Consider the following 19,651-nt stretch of genomic DNA (forward strand, 5'->3'; position numbering starts at 1 on the left):
TGCTTTGCCATGTCTCAATTGTTTAACCTGCTCTTTTAAATCAGCTTTGGTGTTCAACCAAAAGGGTTGCCAAGCCATCTCGAAAATGCTCATATAACGTCTACAGTCATATGTGTATGGTTATACTGTATGCTCCATTCAATGTGTCATTCAGCTAGGCCTTTCCATCAATGCCAAAATAATCAACAGAATGAAATGGAATAATCATTATTCAACGTTTGTTTTTTTCAGATCATCTTTGCACTGAACTGCACTGCAAATCGTAGTAAGTCTCATTGTAACTCTCTTCAGGAGTACCAGCATTTCAACGTATATATGACAAATGATAGAAATCCTTTTGCCATTCAAGTCTGCACCCATTCTACATGGCTTTCAGTGGCATTCCTTCCCTTTGCGCTCCCATTCCATCACTACGTTACACCTGAGCTCTGCTGTCAGTTGTGACAGTGGGAAGAATTTTGCGTTGAATGAACCATATTCATTATGTGATAAACAGGGGGTAGCCTAATTGAAAAAAAAAAATGATTTTGCAGAGATTAGAGACTTTACTCATTTATTTTTAAAATAACTAGGGGGCTTTGCTTTGCTACACATCAGCCACTTTGCGTCTCTGCCGCTCGCGTATGTGGATTTCACTTTCACCAAACAACAAATCTTTTAATTCTCGTGGATACATCACTTCATTGGGAAGAAACACTACTTTTCCCTGATGGCAACACGAATTAGACGATCTGCAAGTCTCTGACTTAAAGTTCAAATCTGAACAATATCTACATACTTCTGTCATATCACCTATGGCCATATATTCAATTTCTATTCGCTGTTTTATTATTCCATAATTCCATAAGCAATAATTTACTATCATTTTTTGAGACTTTTGAATTTTAGTGCTTTCATTATCTCTAACCTGCTCTGCATGTGTATCACGCCAAAGTTTTTGAATTCTTTATGACGTTCTACTTTGTCTTCTACTCTTTGTCTTTTATTTCCGGCCCCGGGCGTGGTTAAATCTCTTGGCATAAAGTCTCGTCTCGCGGAACATGAAATTATCTCTCTGAAAAAGTCTTGTCTCGTCCCAGGGTGAAAAGTCTCGTCTCATCCCAGGATTTTTTTATATAATAGAGAGATAGGGGAGTTTGGGATATCTTTAAACCTTTACCAAATTAACTGTTATGACGTATTAGGTAGTTGAGGCTTTACAAGCAACAAAACAGCACAAAATTAAGATAACAAGGAGAAGATTATTGATCCGTTTAGGGTGCTTAACAGCAAATTAAGTTATTTTTAGATGTTAGAACAGTTTAAAATAAAAAATTAAAACAGATGTTAGCACAGTTTTCAATTCATTGTGTAAATTTTGCTTTAATCATTTTTTTTTCTGTAAAAAAGACACCTTGTTTATTGCTGCTGTCTAATATTCAGCACCTTAAGCAGTTGCCTGTCTCACCTGCATCAGAGTAAACCTGGAGATTATGAAAGGATTGCTTTGGGCAGACCACTATATTGTTATATAAATATATCAGTGTTTTCTTTGTATCTTTTGCTTAAAATTGTATTAATTTATCATTATGTATGTAGTTCTTTGTTTGTTTGTTTGTTTTTTTATGTATGTGTTGTAGCACCCATTTCTATTGTAGTTCAGGGACACTAGGACCCAGGAGTATCTTAATTGGGGTTGTGGCAGCTATTTAAGGCCAGGCATAGCACTGTGGAGAAACAGTTGGACCTTGTGATGGCACTGAATTATCCTTCTTTGTTACTTGCTGGTATGTAATGGTTCATTTTATTAATTAATGTTTTAATTCTTTTGTTAGATATATAACATGTTAATTTTCTTTAAGGTGAACCGTGGCTCCTTGTCAGAGACCAAATAAATATTGGGCAACCCATTGTATGTTTGAACCCTACTCAAAAGTGACTTGAGGTATTTTATTAGATTTTTCTTTGTATCATGTTGCTCTCATGTTTTCTGTGTCATTTTTAGAGAGAGCACTGACTTCTGTTTATTTTTGATTTATTTGAGGCATATTTACTTGATATGAAACTTCATTGTCTTATAGTATTATTTGTTTCAGCAGTTCTACTGGGCTAATTTCATTAGGTTTTAAATTAACAAAATGTCTAATTTTGAATGTTGTATGGAGGTCTTTGGTCAACCAAAGGGTGGTATTTGAAGTGACAATTTGGGTTTTGGAGAAGCAGCCTGGTTTTGTGGGTCAGGCTAGTTTTGAGTGTTGTATATGTGGTATTTGATGTGGTTTGCAAAGGTTTGTTTTTTTCATATTTTAAAACTTTTATATATCTTTAACTATTTCACTATAATTTTTTACCAACTTAACCTGTGCTTGTTAGGTGGTGTGTGGATTGAAATATTAATTTAGGCTAATAACCTTGGTTGATCAGACCCCTAGGTTAACGGTAAAATTTGTTATAGTTATTGACTATACCTTTTCTTAGGAGCTAAATTGTGGTGTGTTTTTTTTTTTTCTTTTTAGAGATTATAATTGCTTTATTGAGCAAAGTATTAAAGTTATTTTAATTGATTAAGACCTGTGTGGAGAGAGAGTTTGGCTTCTAGAAGGTCTTCTTCCAGTAAACTAGGGGTGGCATAGTCCTTTTCCAACTTGATGCCCACCTGGAGTCTACACTATGATGCGATGACCTGTTACTACAAAGCATATCTCATAAGTCATATCTTGTGATGTCATGGATACAATGATTTACAAGCTGGTGCCACCTGCCTCATTGTCCAAGATTATGAATAATCAAACAAAAATGAACGTGTGTTCCTATGTTTAATTATTGGATCTAAGCTTTTAAACTAAGATTATTACTTAGGTTTTTGGTTCTAAAAAACTGACTGCAGACAGAAGTGCAAGCACAGCAGTGAAAACAAGGGTGACGAGGTATCATCCAGTCTGACTTCTAAAGGAGCTTCTCTGACATTAAAACGGAAAGTTATTGAGGAGTTCAGACTTAGATAAAGGCCAAAGAAGATTTGGTTGGAGGTAGTATGTGATGATATGAAAATATAGGATCTTGCCTTAAAATATGCTAGGAAGCAAAATGTTTTGAGGGGCAAAACTGGGTATAATCTAGAGAATTGCCATTAAACTGGTGATGATAAGGACATTAAAGATAGATGCTATTTCACAGCTAAAATGTAACTCCTGCAGTTTGGACTCATTTCAGTACTAAACCAAAAATAAAGGAGATATAGAAAATGTAAAAGAAGCTATTTACTGGCTTTGATGCAAAAAGGTAATTGGCAAATTGTCAAACACAAGCAATTTATAGGCACAATTAAAGCACAATCCCCACAATAGTTTGCTCAGTTGATTCTTTATCATTGGCCTCACTGTGAAACAAAATGTATGCTTCCAGATTTTATACCTATTTTGTAGTGCAGTCACAAATAATCACCTCTGTCTACATAAACCCTCAGGTGAACATAGACAGGGCTTTGTCTAAACTCCACAATGTGCTTAGCGAATATCTAACCAAGCACCCAGACACAGCATTTATCATGGCAGGGGACTTTAACAAAGCTAACTGTGGCGGGGACATGCCGAACTTTCACCAGCACATCACATGTCCAACCAGAGGGGGAAACACACTGGACTATTATTACACTCCGGTCAAGTCCGGCTACAAAGTGTTTTCACAGAACCAACTTTTGGCAGGTTGGACCGGGCTACTATTTTATTTCTCCTCGTAAAATCATGAGAGAGGTTCTTGTGATGAGAAAAATCAAACACTGGTCCTCCTAATCAGATGTCATGCTGCAGGATGTTCTTGATAATGTGGACTGTCAGCTTTGTTGCTACGCTATCAGAGTTCATCATTCCAACAAAAAAACAATCTGCCGTTTCCCCAGTCAGAAACCATGGGTGGACAAAACCATCCAGGAAAGTGCGCACCTCAGCTTATAAAACGGGATTACGGACTGGAGACTATAGTGAGTACAAGACAGCCTGCTACTCACTGAGAATGGTTGTGAAGATGGCAAAGAGCTGGTACAAGGAAACAGTAGAGTCTGCCTTTCATCTGTGGGACAACAGACGAATGTTACAAAGACTTCAGACCATTGCGGACTTTAGAGGTAAACGCACTGTATCTGTTGATTATTGTTTGGCTGATGACCTGGGGCCTCATGTATAAACGGTGCATACGCACAGAAATGTTGCGTAAGAACTTTTCCACGTTCAAATCGCGATGTATAAAACCTACACTTGGCGTAAAGCCACGCACTTTTCCACGGTACCTCATACCTTGTCGTACGCAAGTTCTCCGCTCGGTTTTGCAGACTGGCGGCACCCAGCGTCAAAGCAATGGTACTGTTCTTGTGCGATTACTCATTATTTTCATGACGCGGCTTTATAAATACACCGAAACTAACGGCATATTGTTTATTAGTGTAATGCATCTGATTGTAATTAACTCGTAACAATTTAATGGTCCAGGGAACAGCCATAGTATTCCAAATACCATAACTGCTTTAGTGTTGTTACTCTCTCTTCTTCTTCTTCTTCTTCTTCTTCTTTCAGCTCCTCCCGTTAGGAGTTGCCACAGCGGATCATCTTTTTCCATATTTCTCTCACTGCACGACTCGGAGTATTTATATCACTGTATCTGAGTGTGAATCACAGCAGCAGCTGATCGGAAAGAGAATTATCGATATACAGCTTTAAGGACACGCTGTCTCAGCCACGGCAAAACGTTTTAAAGCCTTTCCTGTACAGACCTCGCGGTTCAGAAACAGTTTAATCCCAATAATCAATTGCTCCTTGTAGAACTGTTTGTACTTATAAGTACTTATAAGTACAATTACCCCACTGTAAACTTGCACTACAGTTATAATATTGCGCAACCTGAGCCACTTTATAAAGCGCGTATTTACATATGATGACGATATAACTTTTAAGATGAAATGCAGCAAAATATGTTTATTATATTATACAGGTAAAACTTTAACTTCATTTAAATAATCTATATTCTTCACTGGGACTGGCGTGAAGGATTGAATAATTAAACATGTACTACAAAGATATTTCAGTGTTCCTTAAACTTTTTAAAGAATCAGCGCTCTAAGTTTACAAATGGCTTAACATCTATTACAGATGGCAATCGGTTACTTGGAGAAAAAAAAGCAAGAGCTGCATGGGCGGCCACGCCAATATACATTGAATATAAAACAGAAAGAGAAAATAACGACACAGCTAAAAACGCAGCGGCAAATTTCGACAAAAGTTAAATGCTTGTGTCATGAGCACGAGGCGGCTATCCAGTGTCCGCAACTGACGTGGCCATCCGCCGTGCATAAGCTACCTCACTGACATTGGCGGGCGAAGGAGCCACCGATTCTTTTTCTGCCCAGGGCCACCACAAGCCTAGAGCCGCCCCTGAGTACTGCTGCAATAAATAATTTCATCGATGGTCGTGCACAATCGCTGCGCTGTAAAACCCATGTTTAATAACGTGCTTTAACTCTTATCATCATGAAAATGATATCACGTATACATCTCAGTATTTTAGTTATTCAGAGAGCTGTAATATCACGAATGTAATGGATTCTCTGTCCTGTCAGAGGAAGAGAGCCGGTTTAAGAAACAAGTAGTGATTCACACACATTGGCACATAGAAGATCAAATACAAAACAAAACATTTAACGTGCTACTTTAATTACAATATGATTTAAGAAACTGGTTAATTAAATTATTTTAAGATGACGTTTATGATGTTCTACTTTAATGACAAAATAAACTACATGATTAAAGTTGAAATTTCGAAACTGAAGTTGACATTTCGTGTTTTTTTTCCCAATGTGTGCCTTTTTTTTCTCTGTACCCTAAAAAGCTTTCATATGACACTCAGACGGTAGGCTACAACTCGCCTTTTCACGGCGACTGATATCTGAGCTTTAAAGTTTCTCCAACACGCTATGTCACTCGATCAACTTCATTTTGTTGATTATACCACGGTTTAATTAAACAAATAGTATATTTTTCCTTTGCCTCCACTTGGTATTCGCTGAAACTGTTATGTTTCCCCCCGTGCTTTTCCCATTGTCTTTTCACAGAAGGCTGAACTTAAGGGCGATTTATATTGATTTGCATATTCAAAGAGGCGTAATTCGGGGAGGAGTTGGGGCGTTACATAATGCGCGTGCACGAGCATTAGTTTTCACGCTGATCGGGATTTATGTAGCGGAAGAACGTGGCAGTTGGAGTACGCACAGATTCCTGCATCTGGATTTTTCTGTGCGTAAGCACATTTCGGCTTTTGTGCTTACGCCATGGTATAGTGCAAGTTCTACGCACGGCGTTATACATGAGGCCCCTGAAGGCTTCCTATGTGTGGTTTGACATTAACAGAGCTAGCATTAACCTGCTGGTTATGGAGAACAGGGCTAGCTTTAGGACTGCTCAGAACAGCGGAATTGCAATCTGTTTCAGAGCATGATGGTCTTCGTACTCTGAGGTGTGTGACCTGCAGGAAAGCATCAGGTCCAGATGGTTTCTCTGGGTGCATTCTTAAATCGTCTGCCGACCAGCTAGCTGGAGTGTTTACATCCATCCTCAGTGACTCTTTAGTCCAGTCTGTGGTTCCTAACTATTAAAAAAAATCTGTTATTGTACCAATTCCAAAGAACAACAAACCCAAGTGCCTCAATGATTTGTCGCCGTGTAGTACTCTTGTCTCTTGCCATGAAGTGCTTCAAGGGGATTATTAAAGACTCCATCTGCTCCTTCCCTCCAGAGAACTTTGATCCACTCCAGTTTGCATACTGTACAAACAGATCTACATATTCTGCACACCTGTTTGTTCCACGTAGACAGCATCAAGTGGATTTATATAAGATTGTTTATAGACTGCAGCTCGGCCTTTAACACCATTGTCTTACACTTATTACCCACAAAGCTTAAAGACCTGGGACTGAACTTACCCCTTCTCTGACTGGGAGCTGGATCTTCTAACAGACAGACCTTAGGTGTTGAGAGCAGGCAACTGTTTCTCCAACACTCACAAGTCAACACAGGAGTTCCACAAGGCTGTGTACCGAGTCCTCTGCTGTACTCCCTTTACACACACAATTGTGTGGCCAAGCACTGCTCCAACACCATTGGCAGGTTTGATGTTGACAGAGTGGTCTTAGGCCTCATTTACAACAATGATGTGGAGGCCTATCTGGATGAGGCAGAGAACCTAGCAGTGCGGTGCCAGGCTCATAACCTCTCACTGAATGTCAGCAAACCCAAGAAGCTAGTGGTGGATTTCAGGTGGAAGCAGCAGCAGCAGATCTATAGCCCTATCAGTGTAAATGGAGTTCCTGTTGAGTGAGTGAGCAGCTTCAGATACCTGGGTGTGTACATCACCGAGGACCTAACATGGACCCAGCACACACAAACTCAGGTCAGGAAAGCAAGACCTCACCTTTATCACTTGAGGTGGCTGAGGAAATTCAAGGTCCCCACCTATTGTGAAAACTTTTTATGACAGCACCATAGAAAGCATCCTAAAAAAGAGCTGCACATCATGGTTTGGGAATTGCTCAGTCCCGGTTTGCAAAGCCCTGAAGAGAGCAGTGCATTCAACAGAGCACATCTTAAGATCAGCACTGCTGTCTCTGCAGGACCTCCACACCAAGAACAGCAGAACCTGGGCAATTCAAATAATTATGGACTCTTCCTACCCCAGCAACAGACTGTTCAGCCCACTCAAGTCAGACTAGTGGCGACGCTGCCAAATGCCAAAAACTGAAAGACTCAAGGAGCTTTTACCCTCGGGCCATCGGGATCCTGAACTCTGACATGCCAACAAACATTGTAACCTAAAACTCGTTATAATTTACTCCACAGTCACTGTATACCTTTTACTGGTTCAGATTAACTTAATTTTAAACTAGTTTCACTTTTAATTTGGTTAATTTTAATGTAGTTAATCTTTTATTCTTTTTCTTAATTTTATTCTATTATGTTTGCTTTTGTTTGCACAATCTTGGAGTAGACCAGCTTTTCATTTCCTTGCACATTCTACCTGTATAACTGTGTGTGTGTGACGAATAAACTCTTGAATCTTAATGTGAACATCTCCTACTGCAATAGCATGTCTGTCCACATGAAACAGCTCCTCTCCCGGGGGACTGATTTTGTTAAAATTTGTCACAATTATTCTACAGATGAAACTTATCAGGACAACTCATGTTTCATTGAGATATTTTAACTCTTTGAGGGCTGAATATTTTTTCCAAAAACCTCAGTTTTCTGAAAAGCACACAAAGCAATGGTTTCACACGTAAACCAACATAAAATGTCTGCTGCATCCCATGGCTGCTGTCTGTGCCTGTTTGGTGTCTCTGGCAGCAGTAGGTGACAAATTGGTGGCTCAATGGCCAGCAGGAATGTGTGGTAGGTCGGCTGCCTGGCTGTCTTCATGCTGCAGGTAGGCAGTGGTGGCAGTTACAGTGGTTTTTTTCTGCTACTTCGATGGTATCACAGATGGCTCTTCTCCTTCTCTGTCCTTCAATGCCTAATGCACTGAAGACCCTGGCGAGAGACTGTGCAATAAAACATCTTAAGCCAGCCATGACTGGGAAGCACTTTGCTTTCCAGCCTCCTTGTCTGTACTCACTAACAAGTCCTTCATACTTGGAGAGTTTCCCTTAAAAGGTTTTGTCCAATCAATCTTCCCAACATAACGTAAAAATGGCATTAATTGATGTGCTATTGTTAGTTCAAAGGGTCTATGATTTAAGTGTTTTATCAAATTTCCTAAACATAACACTTTTGAAAGATGTACCTGATAATACAGTAGAGTTAAAAATCTCTAAATCTCTCAGACACAAGGAGGACATCTGGTCTTGGTGAAGTGTCCTGTAATGTGCAGAAGGAACCTTAGCTGTTTCTCTAGGTTCACCATTAACAGCCATTCCCTTGTAGAGAGCAATAATTCTGCATTTATTTTTGCAGAAGCTGGTGACTGCTCCCCAGCTCAGATGAAGATAATGGCCTGTTTTATGAGGCTGAACTGCTTGCTCTAGTCTATTCCTGTTCTGATGGCTTCTACGATTACCTTCAGTACTTGTTTGTGTCATCAGCAATATTTATGCCCCACCCCATCATCCCCCCAATCGTGCCTTGCAGCAGCAACTGAATAATATGCTCTACGGTTTGACATTACAAACACAATGGGCATTCCGGTGTTTTTGCTTTACCCCAGGTGCAGAAGTTCATTGGACTATGTTGCACATCATAGACTGCCTGAACAAGACAACTCTATCCAGCCCAGCTTGGCTTTCCACAGATTAGCCCATTTCACTTTCTTCTCTAGAGCATTGGTCCACCTTGTCCAGATGTCATGTGTTTTCATGGCTACTATCTTGTGCAACCTCTCTTCCTAATGCTGCTTATACCACCCTTTGTACCGAGCCATGCTTTTCCTTCCCTCTGGCAGTGTTGAAATGGGTAATCTGATCCCAGCCTCACTCAGCCTTGTGTCATCACTCCCACCACCGTACTGTGGTGCTGTCTTGCTTCTGCTTGCTGGATTTCTTGCTCTGCCCACCACTTCCTCCCCATTCTCACCTCAATGCCTGCCTTGGATATGTTTGAGTTCCTTGACTCCCTCTTCTGCAACATTTCTGAAGAACTTGGATGAGTGATTTTATCGGAAAAAAAAACAACTATGTCCAGATGAACAGAATCAACTTTCTAAAATTTCCTTACCTGGCTTTCAGTTCAGATGTGGTGTTTGCATGGATTCTACAAGCCCTGTAGATTCAACAATATTTGATGAACTAGCCTTGCATGGTCTCACTCAAAAATATATCTGTGACCTCCTTCACCCCTATGTGCCACCAAGAGCACTGAGGTCATCTGGACGACTGCTCCTTGTAGTGCCAAGATCTCGGCTGAAGTCTAGGGGAGGCAGAGCTTTTTCAGTTGTTGCTCCCAGGCTTTGGAATGACTTACCTCTGCACATCAAGTCTTCAAGTCTCGATCAAGGTTTTAACAAGTTGGCTTAAGACCTACTTGTTTTCTTCTGTCTTTCATTGTGTATGATGGGATTGTGGTGGATGTTATAATTGGTTGCTTTATTAATCTGCTTTTGCATGATTGTTGGGCGGCACGGTGGCGCAGTGGTAGCGCTGCTGCCTCGCAGTTAGGGGACCCGGGTCCTCCCTGCGTGGAGTCTGCATGTTCTCCCCGTGTCTGCGTGGGTTTCCTCCGGGCGCTCCAGTTTCCTCCCACAATCCAAAGACATGCAGGTTAGGTGGATTGGCGATTCTGAATTGGCCGATGGGTGTGTTTGTGTGTGCCCTGCGGTGGGTTGGCACCCTGCCCAGGATTGGTTCCTGCCTTGTGCCCTGTGTTGGCTGGGATTGGCTCCAGCAGACCCCCGTGACCCTATTCGGATTCAGCGGGTTAGAGGATGGATGGATGCATGATTGTTTTTTTGGGTTTATTTTAATGCTTTTTTGTACAGCACTTTGGCGCAACCTATGCTGTTTTAAATGTGCTTTGATAAGTAAATACTCTAATTTAATAATCTAATCTAATCTCCATAATTCTTGTCACCTGTCACCTCCTGTAAGGAACTTGGCAACTGTGGTTGGTGTTATATCCATAAAGGACAATTTGAAGCCGTTGTCCTCAGCAGACTCACCCATTGTCTGAGGTGAGTGTTAACCTTCCTCTCCAATACTACTACAGTTAACACTGATACCTTATACACTAGGAGTTGTCACAAAATTCTTGGCAAAGTAACATGTTGGAACATCTAGGCTTTAAGTTTGCCTGGCAGTCCTGACCTGTCTACTGCTGTTAACCCGTTCTCTAACTCCGTACAGGCAGACTAGATTAAAGTTGTATCCCACAGTGTGCTGTCAAACCTCTTTCCAAGGCTCTTAACTGGTTTCTCTGCTATGGTTGGTACAGTTTTACTTGCATTGGTGAAATGATAGGAGTCTACCACCTTTCCTTTCTCATAGCCAATGGTTTTGATTTGGTCTGTTTTGAAGCTCATCTCCATCAGTCTCTCCAGCTCCAACAAAATCCACTTTCAGCCTGGAACAGATTGTCTGCCCAGGTGAGCTTGGTCCACTACCACCCAATTCTGACTCGCCTGGATAAGGTTGAGCGATTTCTTTTCTCTAGGACCTTGAAGTACTTCCCATAGCTTCATGGAAGTACTTAAGGGTCAAATGGAAGTCCAATAAAGCAGGGATGAGAAATCCTTGAAACACCCTGTGGCTGCAACCACAGAACCTGACAAAGCTGTTCTATGGGACTACAATATCCAGAGTGCCTTGTAGGTATCCACACAGGTAACATCGCCCAAGGAAGCTGCTTCCTATCATCTCAAGGGAGGCTGTAGTCCTGCTGGGTTGTCTCCCCCTGTCCTTCCATTATGCTGGCCTCCTTGCCATGTACTATTCCTGGGTCCAACCCAGCTAGGATGCCAATGTACCTACTGTCATGTTGGCATCTTCTTGGTGTGACAGAAAGATCCTTGCCCTGTTTCTTATGGCATCATAGGGCTGGTCTATCATCCAGTATTATCAAAGAGTTAAGGAATCATTCTCCATCCTGCCTGGGATGCCCGCCCAAGTGTGCCATCCATCACATCACATTGGCACTCAAAATTTTGACCTTGACGGTGCCAATGTTTTTTTTTTTTTTGCTACAGTTTGTACAACAATGACACCTTCAGGCTCAGAGCAAGGTAAACATCCTAACAGACTGAATCCAGACTAGCAGACAAAGTGACCAGATCTTAAACATTATATTAACATTATATATGTATATATATCACATGCTTTTATCTACTATAATATATAAAGGAGTATCATGTACTTTTGCAGGGGGGTGTTAGATGAGGCTTGATCAACAGTGGAAGTGCAGTGTAACTCAAAGCAGAATCAAATAGTTGCTGTTTAACTCCTTTGTTGGCTTTTCTTCATAATTTAATTACTATAAACTGTCCGCCTTGAACTAACAGGACAAGTCAGACATGACAGTGTTCATGGTTACAACCCAACAAGGAGTAACTGCAGTTATTGAATCCAATCACACCCAAAAAAAACAAATTCACGAAAGTAGGGACATTGATAGAGAGGCGGTGTGGATGACAGACAGATGACACAACAGGGTTGCCATTTAAAAAACATAGTGTATAAACCTTTGATTTCTTTACCTATGCCATTCCACAAATATACTCAGTTGATACAATAACAAAAATAAAAGCGAATTCTTTTACAAGTCCAATTTTTTATTTTCATTTTGGTTATTTTTTTTCTGTTGATCCTGCGATATAGGCCTGTGAATAAATCAGTGATGGTAAATCAGTGCCTGAGGTTTCGCCGATGGTGCTTGGTATTTGCTACTGGCAAAAAAGCATTCATCCTTGCAGGGAATTAAATCTCTCTACAGAGGTTTTTCCTTCGGGATTGGCTCCATCATCCCATGCCCAAAAATGGCAAAAAGATGACAGAAAATGAGGGGACAGATTTTTGTCTCTGACAACAGTTGATTGCCATTTCTGCCTTGCCTCAGTCAGAGCCATTCCAACTGCTTCTGCTCCTGCCTACATTTTGAGTCTGACCTGCATAAAGACATAATGATCTCACTCAACAACATTTTTTAAAAACCTTTGTTTAAATCTGTGGTGAAAACTATCTTAAAAACAAGTATTATGACATAACAAAAGCAATTGAATATATGTGTTGTTTATGAATTAACATTAAGCCTCTGTTATTAATTGTGGGAAACTTGCCTACACCAGAATGCAGATACAATCTGTCAGTCTCCTTAGCTCACAAAGTTCAAAGGCTCTCATCTCTATGATAAAGAGCACAGAAACCTGAAAAAGCAGGAGAAAGTAACTGATTAAAAGAGAAGGAACTAAAACAGGCTCTGGCTACCTTCTTCAGAGCACTCTTTCACAAGCCTAGCATGTTGTGACAGGCACCAAAGCAGAAAGAAAGTATATAATAGCTCTTAATGTAGCTTTTCATAATAGACATGTCACTTGTTCCAGCAAGCAGCTTTTCAAGAGAGGGTGGGGTGCGAGTTTATCTGACATTAAATACTCCTTTCCTTTTGCAAAGATAGTGCATAAGTGGTATTTCCGTTACAATAGCAAATCAATAAATGATTGTTTATGTGTTTTATATCCTTGTTGCTGATCTAAGAAGATTCTTAATGGTAACATTTAGACATCTACATGCTGCTCTTCTTTTCTTAATGTTAAAAATGAGCTTTAAAGTTTCAGCATAGTTGAATCTGAAAAACTATACTTAAGATATAATACAATTTTACAATTTATTTTTGTATAGCCCAAAATCACACAAGTAGTACCACAATGGGCTTTAACAGGCCCTGTCTTTTGACAGCCCCCCAGCCTTGACTTTCTAAGAAGACAAAAAAAAAAAATATGGAAGAAATATTGGGAAAGGCATTTCAAAGAGAGACCCATTTTCAAGTAGGTTGGGTGAGCAGTTGGTGTCATAAAAAAGGGATCAATACAATACACAGAACATAACACAAGTAATCCTCAATACAATACGATAATATAATAGTAATATTACAAATACAGAGCAGAATGCAAGAGCAGATGATTTGTTCAGAGTCCTGAAGACCTCAGCCATCAAGCTGCTGTCCCTCTACTGGCTATTCCACAGCTGAGTCAGTGCTGGGCCAGGCAGTCTTATGAAAGGACTCCTCTTCCCAACAATCCATCAGAGACTTTTTCTTAAGCAGGCAAACAACTCGGCAGCAGGGCAGTTGGACCAAGTGCCACATTTGAGCACCAAGAAGAGAAATAGAATAAGTAAAGTTTAGTAACAAATTATAACTATCATATTACTTACGTTTTAGTGCTAATGACTAATGGCAGTAATGCAATATACACAGTTAATCAGCAGCTCTAGTCAGGGTATGCTGCACTGAAGTAGTGAGTCTTCAGCCGGAATCTGAAAGCTGAGATTGAAGGGGCATCTCTTATAGTAGTGGGCAGACCATTCCACAGTTTAGGGGCCCTGTAAATAAAAGCTCAACCTCCCAAGTTATTTTATTAATCCTTGGAATCATAAGCAGACCGGCATCTTGAGATCTTAATGTGCTCTCAGGTTTGTAAGTCATTATAAGTTCAGACAAGTAAGCCGGACCTTGGCCATTTAATGCTTTAAATGTTAAAAGGAGGATGTTCAGATCTGCCCTAAACTTAACCGGGAGCCAGTGTAAGAATTTAAGAACTGTTGTGTGTTTGTATTTTCTTGTTTTTGTAATAATTCTTGCAGCAGCATTTTGGTTAACTGGAAGCTGTTTAAAGAACAATTTGAACAACCAGTGAACACCGCATTGCAGTAGTTCAATCAATCAATCAATCAATCAATCAACATTTATTTATATAGCACATATTCATACAAAAAAATGTAGCTCAAAGTGCTTTACAAAATGAATGGAAAAATAGAAGACACAATAAAAAATGAACATAAGTCAACATTAATTAACATAGAATAAGAGTAAGGTCCGATGGCCAGGGTGGACAGAAAAAACAAAAAAAACTCCAAAGGCTGGAGAAAAAAATAAAATCTGTAGGGGTTCCAGACCAAGAGACCGCCCAGTCCCCTCTGGGCATTCTACCTAACATAAATGAAACAGTCCTCTTTGTATTTAGGGTTTTCATGGAAGGACCTGATGATGATGGTCACGTAGACTTCTGGCTTACAGTCCATCAATGTTGGTGCATCATGATGCTTTGAGTAGGTGGTGGTGGCGCAGGCTGCCACCACAAAGAAAACCGGAAAAAGAAACAGAAGAGAGAGTAGGGGTCAGTACGGATTTTAGAGCCACCATGAATAGTTATTATGAAGAATTGAACATACAGAGTATCAGGATTAAGTTAAAGTGAAGTTATGAAAAGGCCATGTTAAAGTAATGTGTTTTCAGCAGTGTTTTAAAGTGCTCTACTGTATTTGCCTGGTGAATTCCTATTGGCAGGCTATTCCAGATTTTAGGTGCATAACAGCAGAAGGCCGCCTCACCACTTCTTTTAAGTTTAGCTTTTGGAATTATAAGGAGACACTCATTTGAGGATCTAAGGTTACGATTTGGAATATAAGGTGTCAGACATTCCGATATATAAGATGGAGCGAGATTATTTAAGGCTTTATAAACCATAAGCAGTATTTTAAAGTCAATCCTGAAAGACACAGGCAACCAGTGTAGTGACATCAAAACTGGAGAAATGTGTTCGGATTTTCTTTTCCCAGTTAGGATTCTAGCAGCTGCATTCAGCACTCGTTGCAAGTGATTGATGTCTTTTTTGGGTAGTCCTGAGAGGAGTGCGTTACAGTAATCTAGTCGACTGAAAACAAAAGCGTGAATTAATTTCTCAGCATCTTTCAATGATATAAGAGGTCTAACTTTAGCTATGTTTCTTAAATGAAAAAATGCTGTCCTAGTGGTCTGATGAATATGCGATTTAAAATTCAGATTACAGTCAACGGTTACCCCTAAATTTTTTACTTCCGTCTTAACTTACAATACTAGTGCATCAAGTTTATTTCTGATAACCTCATTGAATCCATTATTGCCAATTACTAAAATTTCAGTTTTCTCTTTATTTAGTTTGAGAAAATTACTATTCATCCATTCAGAAATATCAGTAAGACATTGTGTTAGTGTATCGAAAGAGTCAGAGTCATCAGGTGCTATTGATAAGTTAGTCCAACTAGAAATAAATGCATGAATTAATTTTTCAGTATCCCACATACTTAGAAAATGCCTCAATTTCCTAACATTTTTAATATGAAAGAAACACGATTTGGCCAATTTTGTAATGTGTGCTCTAAATGACAAGCTAGAGTCAAAGATAGCACTGAGATTGCGGGCTGATTCAGTAAAATGAGTTAAATAATGTCAATATATTGTTGTGATCAGCATCATTCCCTCCAATAATTAACATCTCTGTTTTATCAGTGTTTAAAGACAAGTGGTTCTCATCCATCTATAGGGTGCTTCAGATCTAATTATGCAATTTTCATTACGCTATAACTTATTAAGTTTATTACATAGAAAATACCCGAAAAATCCCGGACCATGGAGAAGTGTGTGAACTGACGACATGAAGAATCATCTTCGTGCTGAACTGGAATCATCCCCATATAAATCAAAGTCAACCAGACGATCTGGATCTGCATAATTAGATCTGGACCACCCTGTACTTCTTTAATTCACTAACACAACTAATTAAAGATAACATCGGAGAAACTTCATTTGGTCTAAAAGAAAGGTAAAACTGGGAGTCATCTGCGTACGAGTGAAAATTAACGTTATGTTTTCTAATGACAGTGTAAGATAATATCTGTGATATTATTTATCTTGCATAATATTTATTTTTAAGATATTATTTATCATGGTATAAAATTTAATTTTCATAAAGCATTTGATAAGGTCCCACATGAGAGGATGGGCATCAAACTAAAAGTTGTGGGAGTTCAGGGTGCTGTGTGTAGATGGGTGCAGAATTGGCTCAGACACAGGACCCAGGGGGTGATCAGAATTGGATGATGCTAAGACTGGTGTCCCTCAGGGGTCAGGGGGCTAGGGCCGCTGCTATTTTTAATATATAGAGATGATTTGCATAGGACTATAAATAACAAGCTGGTTTAGTTTGTAGATGATACCAAGCTGGATGGATTGGCAGATAATCGAGAATCCATTGATTCATTACAGGGGAACTTGGACAGCATACTGGCTTGGGCAGATTTGTGGCAGGTGAAATTTAATGTAAGTAAATGTAAAGTATTATATGCAGGAAGTAAAAATGTTAAATATAAATACTTAATGGCAGGTTGGAAAGTTGAAAGTATACCTTATGAGGAGGTCTTTGGAGTCCCAGTGAACCTGTTAATAAACCCTGTATTAACGTACAGTCAGTGCTCTGAAGCCATTAGGAAGGCTAACAGAATATTAGGTTATATATATAGTTTGTGTAAGTATATACAGCATACTGTGTATATACAGTTAGGTCTATAAGTATTCGGATACTGACACAATTTTCCTAATTTTGGCTTTGTACACCACCACAATGCATTTGAAAAAAAGCAATGAAGGGGCTATCTAGAAAAATGTCTGTGATTTCTAATTGGATCATACAATATTTTTGGTAAAGCCCTTAAATTAAAGCTGAAAATCTACACTTCAATCACATAATGATTGCTTAATTTCAAGTCTATTGTGGTGGTGTACAGAGCCAAAATTAGGAAAATTGTGTTACTGTCCAAATAATTATGGACCTAACTGTATATATTGCCACACATTGCGTTGGCTGATCTCGTGCCCAAGAAGCATTTAGAATGAAAGGATGTGGATAAGCGAGCATTCCGGATGTGTTGGTTGCCTCTATTAGCCACAAGGCCTTTACAGTGGAAGGACAGTGGGAGACCTCCTCCCAGAGATATGAATCTCCCCCTGTATTCTGGGTGACAGCATCTCTCTGCTGGACCTCAGATTTCTGCATCCACAGGACAACATTGGAACTGCAGTACTAATGGATCCCCCTGTTAGGGAACTTGGGTGCTACCCACCAAAAGGGAGATTAAGCCTGACCCAGAAGTGCTTTTTGATGGCAATGCTGTTGCACTGAAGTACTCCCAGGGTGCATCAGAGTTGGGAGTGGAGTTGGGCAACGCTGACCGGGGAGAAGTGGAGGAGGAAGACAAAGAATTAAGGAAGAAGGAGAATCGTACACAGGGAAAACCTGGCAGAAGGTATTTTGATAAAATAAATTTAATTTATTTGAAACCAAGACTTGTGTGCTTCAGTTGTGTCTGGTGTTTGCTATGCCCCTCACATGTCACTCATATATACATGGATATTTTATATACTGTATACTGCACATCTGCAGTATATCAGATCTGAATTTTTTTAATGAGACAGATTGTATCTGGCAGAACCCGCTTCTTACAAAACGTCCACTTTTTTGTTTTGCTTACAATATCTGTCAAGTTCCAATCTTCTTCCAACTGCTTTCTGAGCCAGTAGGCAAAAAGCCACTTTAAAGCATGTGATTGCATTGCAATGGAGTGAGTGCATAGCTGTATCCTCGGAGACACCGTGCTTTAAAATGAATACAGCATTCCCCAACACTAATGCACTTGTTTGCTTTTAATCAGGTGGGACAACTCTGCGATAAAACTCCAAACCTTTCCTTTTTTTTTTACAGTATCACATTTCAGTCTTCAGAAAAGCCCCTATTGTAGAGGAGTACAATGACACCTAGTTGTTGAAAGTCTGAGCCGAAGGGCATGGGCAGCCTTTTCTTATGCATGGAGGTGTCCACTAAAACATTGTATTCCCTTGTCTGTTAGACCTGGATGTCCATTCTGTGCCCTGTGAATTCTGCTTTCATTTCATTCAGCATGAAGTGCAGATATTTATAGTAACTGGAAATACTCTGTGACAGATAGGGGGCACTGTCATCCCCTTGAACCCTCAGACCAGACGCCAGAAGCGAGATAAAAATCCAATAATTGACTTTATTACAATAATAAAGTGCACAAAGCACCCTCCACTCCACAATACTCATAAACAATACACAAATCCACAATCAATAACCAAATCCTCCACTCCCAGACGTGTTGTCACCCTTCCTCCCAACTCAGCTCAACACTGGGATCTCCCACAGTTTTTTTTATAGTTCTTGACCTGGATGTGTTTCTCTCCTCACTGTCCATGTGACTGGGAACACTTCCGGGTCGGATGAAAACTCCTTTTTTCTTTAACCCAGAAGTACGTCATTTCTTCTGTCCACATGACTGGGACGTACTTCCGGGCTGTAGGGAAAATAGTCCTTGATCCTCCCTGCAGCATCATGTGGTGGCCCCCATGGTATCCAGCAGGGCTGTGAATAAACACTCCATTGTCCATGATTCCCTGCTGGCATTCGGGGCACTTCCTTGCTGCAGGGAGGGCTCCATCTAGTGGCCTGGGAGTATTCGCCAGGATGAATGGCCAGCCATATACCACAGTACTCCCCCCCCCAGCGAAGAATCATGATTCGAAGCGGCCAGCCCCGCAAGGGACGTCTTCCTCCAGGAGGAGCTATTGGTCGGGCCTTGGCACTGTCTTTAATAATCCCAGGAGAACCTAGGGGGAACATTATATAAATAGATTTTATCCCCTGTCCTCCGAGGACAACTTCACCATATGTGGCCCGGCCAGCAGCATTCTTAACACAGCCACCGTCCCCCCGTTTGTATCCCTCTGCAAGACTGGAAGCATTTAGGACATTCAGGCTCCGCCTCTTTATCTGCTGAGGACGTTTCCACCGCTGCACCTGAGCTCTCAGCTTCCTTTTCTACTTTGCCAGGAGACCCCCGTTTCACTTTTGGGATCTCCTGTTTAATCTGGGGTTTTCCCACAGTCTGAGTCTCTCTATTTGTCAAAGAGAGACCCTTTACTGTTTGGACCCCTTTTGATTTGTAAATGACCAGTGGCGGCGTCTTCAGAACCGCATCGCTCCGGGAGACAGCACTATTCAGCTGCTCCGGCTCATTCGGTTCTTCCCCCGTCCACTCGGTCAATGTACTTGACTCCCTTGTAGGGCTCGCAGAGAATTGGCACCCTCTACTAACCAATTGCAG

At 40.4% G+C, this 19,651-nt stretch overlaps 1 long non-coding RNA gene across 1 annotated transcript in view; it reads left to right on the forward strand.

Moving 5' to 3' along the window:
• The first annotated feature begins 1,684 nt into the window (after positions 1-1,684).
• LOC120537164 overlaps positions 1,685-19,651 on the forward strand; it is a 36,501-nt gene continuing 18,534 nt past the window's right edge. Inside the window, exons 1-2 of the long non-coding RNA XR_005635273.1 lie at positions 1,685-1,766; positions 1,842-1,924. This is a non-coding gene — a long non-coding RNA (uncharacterized LOC120537164). The remainder of the gene's footprint in view (positions 1,767-1,841; positions 1,925-19,651) is intronic.

The sequence above is a fragment of the Polypterus senegalus genome, chromosome 10 (assembly GCF_016835505.1).
Source record: "Polypterus senegalus isolate Bchr_013 chromosome 10, ASM1683550v1, whole genome shotgun sequence".
NCBI lineage: Eukaryota > Metazoa > Chordata > Cladistia > Polypteriformes > Polypteridae > Polypterus > Polypterus senegalus.